Raw genomic sequence first — 4,897 nt, 5'->3', positions numbered from 1 at the left:
GGAATATCAGAACCATGCTCGATTCTGCGGATAGCAGACGTCCTGAGCGTCGTTCTGCCCTAATCGCCCATGAACTGGCTTAACATCGACATTGCTGCTCTCAGTGAAAATCACCTTCACAAGGAAGGCAGCCTCAGAGAACATGGTGCCGGTTACACACTATTTTGTTAAGGTAAGCCCAGAACCGAAAAGCATATCTCTGGAGTTGGCTTCTTGATCAAAAACTCTATTGTTCCAAAACTCAAAAATCTGTCGACAGGTCACTCTGACCAAATTATCTCCCTACACCTTCCACTCCACAACAATCAACACGTTGTCCTCTTTAGTATATATACCCCAACTCTCCAAGGTGACCCTGTTGAAAAAGATAAATTTTACAGTGACCTGCACCGCCTTACCCAAAAGGTGCCTGCAGATGATAAGATCATTATCCTTGGTGATAGAGTAGGTAAGAATTTTGAAGCCTGGAAAGGAATATTAGACAAGCATGGTGTTGGAAACTGCAACGATAATGGTTACTTTCTGCTAGAATTCTGTGCGGAGCAACAGCTCACCATCACGAATACTATCTTTCAGCAGAAAGATAGTCTGAAGACAACCTGGATGCACCCCAGATCTAAGCATTGGCACCTCATTGATTATGTCTTGGTGCGACGGAGACATGTCCGTGATGTCCACCACATCCGCGTGATGCCCAGTGCAGAATGCCAAACAGACCATCGACTTGTGCGCTGTAAACTCAACTTCAATCTTAAATTCAAACCTAAAACGGGCAGTATCCCAAGGAGAAGACTCCAAGTTAACAATCTCCAATCAGCCACAGTAAGAGACAAATTCCAGGCAAACCTTCAAACTAGGCTCGAAAACCGCTCCATAGATTCTACAGATTCCTCTCCTGAAACAATTTGACACCATATTAAAAACAACTTCCTGCAATCCTCTGAAGAATCTTTAGGGTTCTCCCTCAAGAAGAACAAGGACTGGTTTGATGAAAACAATCAAGAGATCCAGGAATTGTTGAGGAAGAAGAGAACCACCCACCAAGCACACCTTGCACTGCTATCCTGTCATGTAAGAAAAGCAACCTTTCGTCTTGCATGCAGCAAGCTCCAACATCCAACTCCGTGACATCCAGAACAAGTGGTGGATCAATCTAGCTGAAAAAACTCAATTATGCACAGATTTGGGAGATCACACAGGATTCTATGAGGCCCTGAAAACAGCATACGGGCCTACATACCAGGTCCAAAGCCCTCTACTCAGCGCTGATGGGCAAACGCTTCTGACAGATAAAACCTCCATTCTGAATCGATGGTCTGAACACTTTCAGACCCTTTTCAGTACTGACCGCGCAGTCCAAGACTAAGCAATTCAGTCCATCGCACAACAAATGGTGAAATACAAATTGGATACTGCCCCCACTTTAGGAGAAACCCTCAAGGCCATACAGCAGGTGAAAATCGGCAAGGCAGCTGGGGTTGATGGAATTCCACCCAAAGTCTGGAAACATGGGGGCCTTGCACTCCATGCCAAATTTCACGAGTTTGTGGTGCGCTATTGGGAACTAGGCGAACTACCATCAGACCTTCAAGATGCAGTCATTATCACTTTGTATAAGAAGAAAGGAATTAAATCTGATTGCTCAAACTATCGTGGTATTACTCTGCTCTCCATTGCTGGCAAAATCCTGGCAAGAATACTCTTGAACAGACTAATACCCGCTATAGCAGAAGGAATTCTACCTGAAAGTTGGTTTCAGAGCCAACAGGAGTACCACAGACATGCTATTTGTTCTCAGACAACTGCAAGAGAAGTGTAGGGAACAGAACAAAGGTCTCTATGTAACCTTTGTCGACCTCACCAAGGCTTTAGATACTGTGAGCAGAAAAGGTCTGTGGCAGATTTTGGAACGTTTAGGATGTCCCCCCAAATTCCTTAAAATGATCATCTCACTCCATGAGGATCGGCACGGCCAAGTCAGATATGGCGACGCACTTTCTGTGCCCTTTCTAATAAAGAATGCTGTGAAACAAGGTTCTTGCTCCAACCCTTTTCACAATCTTCTTCAGCATGATGCTCCAAAGGGCCACGGCAGACCTCGATGATCACGACGGTATCTACATTCGATACCATACTGATGGAAGTCTATTCAATCTAAGGCGACTGAAGGCCCACACCAAGACCTTAAACCATCTTGTCCGGGAACTACTTTATGCTGATGACACTGCCCTTGTTGCCCGCACATTTAACATCCTGCTTTGCAGATGCTGCCAAGCTCTTTGGGCTGGAAGTCAGCTTAAAGAAGACAGAAGTTCTCTATCTACCTGCACCTCAGGAAGTCTTCCATTATCCCCATATCACCATTGGCGAATCAGTGCTCAAATCAGTCCAGCAGTTTAATTACCTAGGTAGCCTCATCTCCTCGGATGGTAAGATTTATGGGGAGATAGACAACAGGTTAGCAAAGGCATATAGTGCTTTTGAAAAACTCCATTAAAGAGTTCAGCAGAATAAACACCTGAAGAAAAGTACAAAGGTCAGTGTTTACAGAGCCATAGCACTGTCTATTCTCTTATACGGATCTGAATCATGGGTCATCTACCACCACCACCTGCTTCTCCTAGAACGCTTCCATCAACGCTGCCTCCGTACACTCCTAAACATCCACTGGTCAGATTATGTGACTAATACATCTGTTCTAGAACAAGCAGCAGTCACAAGCATTGAGGCCATGTTGCTGAGATCACAGTTGCGCTGGGCAGGGCACGTCTCAAGGATGAAAGATTACCACCTCCCTAAGGTCTTGCTTTATGGTGAACTTGCCACCAGCTGCCACAAGAGAGGAGCCCCGAAGAAAATATACAAGGACTCCCTGAAACAACATCTCAGCCTTGGCCATATTGATCATCATAACTGGTCTACTCTGTCCTCAAATCGGGAGGCCTGGAGACACACCATCTATAATGCTGCCGTTTCCTTTGAGAATGCATGCAGGATCACTCTCGAGGATGAAAGACAACAAGGAAAGAATCGTGCCTTGCAGAATATACCACCTAAGGAGTCCTTCTGCTGTGCCTTTTGCAATCGGATATGTCTATCTCGTATTGGCCTCGTAAGCCACCAGCGTGCTTGTAACAAACGTGGATAGAGCCTTCCTCAATCTTCGTTCGCGAAACCTAGCCATGATGATGAAAAATTGTCACCTAGTGAACTGCACATTCTACAGAAAATCATTTTTTATCATGGAAATGTGTTTTCCTTTATATAGAATCCCCCATGAGTAACACAATGTAGCTCCTTTTAGTAAAAACAAAGAACTGCTAGGGGTATTTAACCTTAGACAGAAACCACAGCCATTAATGAAGCCCAGATAATGTATTCTAAAGTAACTTGAGCATGACAGTTTCCTAAGATTTTCTGAATCTAGAAAATGCTTATAGTGAAATAAAGACAAGACAAAATATAATAAAATTTAGCTATGTTAGTAAATTTAGATATGTAAATGTGACTTTGCAAATTGTAAACTGCTTGAAAAAAGGGTGCTGCCCAAACAGTGGACAATTAATATAAAGCTGGCTTACATAAACAAAAGACTTTTATCACTTAGCATTGTAAGGGAGACAGAAGAGGGGTGGGGGGAACCTAAGCTGTTTGAAATGATAAAACTTTATGTAACTACTCTATAATAGTAAGAATAGGAGGTAGGCAATCAAATGTCTATTTAGATAAGACAGACTTCGTAAAGAGTGTGTTTGATAGATAATTTTAAGCTCGCTTCTTCCAAATGTATAAAAAGCTGTTGTATTTCTTTTCTCGGCAGAATGCACGAGGGGGGGCAAAACTCCTTTTTGCATATCCCCGGCCGTAATAAAAGTGTGCTTTGCATATTGTTTAAGGATTTCTTTGAATCAATAGAACCAGACTGCTACTAGTTCCTAAAAGGTACCTAATTTTTTCTCTTGACAGCTGAAGAAAGGAAGGAGGCGAGAGGAAAAAAGAATGAAAAAAGTAAAGTGAGTGCATTTTTAAAATATCATTTCTTCCACCATACTATATGGACAACTTGTTTGAAGGGAGAATAATGTTATTTGAATATGAAAGAGGGCTCCCCTGGTGGTCTAGTGGTTAGGATGTGGCGCTGTCACCGCCGCGGCCCGGGTTCGATTCCCGATCAGAGGAGTTCCCCGGGCAGATGGAGCTCGTGAGCCCTGTAAGGCCATCCATCTAAGAGAAGGTCACTCTAAACAAACCTACGTCCCGAGGACTTCGCTGCCACTGTCCGAGCTTCGCTCGGCCCCGGCAGTTGAACCTCAGGATTAAAGGGTGGGCTCAGTTCAACGCACACTGTGTCTCACCTAAAAAAATCCACTGCGCAGGCTCGAAAGGTAATGACCTTTCCCAAATCTTCGTTCGCGAAGACTGGCCATACATATATTCAAAATAAAGCAAGAAAACATTGGGTTAGCACAATCACATAGAATGGAAGATGTTAGTCTTTCCTGCTCTGTTCTCAAACTAATTTCCTTTTCCTTTTTTTTTTAAATAAAAAAGCTTAATTGCTGTAATCAATGTAATTCAGCTGTAATACTTAATGTATCCTTTTTCCTGTTGGGGCATGTGAATTCTTGTTTAATTTTCATCTTGCCAAGACAATGAGGAGGATACATGGCAAATCTATAACATGAGAGAGAGCTATGAACATGGAACATTATGTGTTTTCATAAACAATGCCTTTTTCAATAGCAGGATAACACACACGATTCATTCACATTAGTAGATCACATACTTGGATCAAAGACACATGTAAAGCCTTGGGGAAAATAAGTAAAGGGTGAATCTGTCCAGATAAGATTAGAGCAGACTTGCAGGGAGAGGAATCATAGGTGCATCTTCCAAA

At 42.9% G+C, this 4,897-nt stretch overlaps 1 non-coding gene across 1 annotated transcript; it reads left to right on the top strand.

Annotated features, from left to right (window-relative positions):
• The first annotated feature begins 4,107 nt into the window (after positions 1-4,107).
• TRNAD-GUC (transfer RNA aspartic acid (anticodon GUC)) lies at positions 4,108-4,179 on the top strand. Its single transcript has one exon. It is a non-coding gene; the product is annotated as a tRNA-Asp (tRNA).
• The last annotated feature ends 718 nt before the right edge of the window (positions 4,180-4,897 follow it).

This window comes from Pseudopipra pipra, chromosome W (genome assembly GCF_036250125.1).
Source record: "Pseudopipra pipra isolate bDixPip1 chromosome W, bDixPip1.hap1, whole genome shotgun sequence".
NCBI classification, from domain to species: Eukaryota; Metazoa; Chordata; class Aves; order Passeriformes; family Pipridae; genus Pseudopipra; species Pseudopipra pipra.
This window is presented reverse-complemented; position numbering and strand designations above follow the sequence as displayed.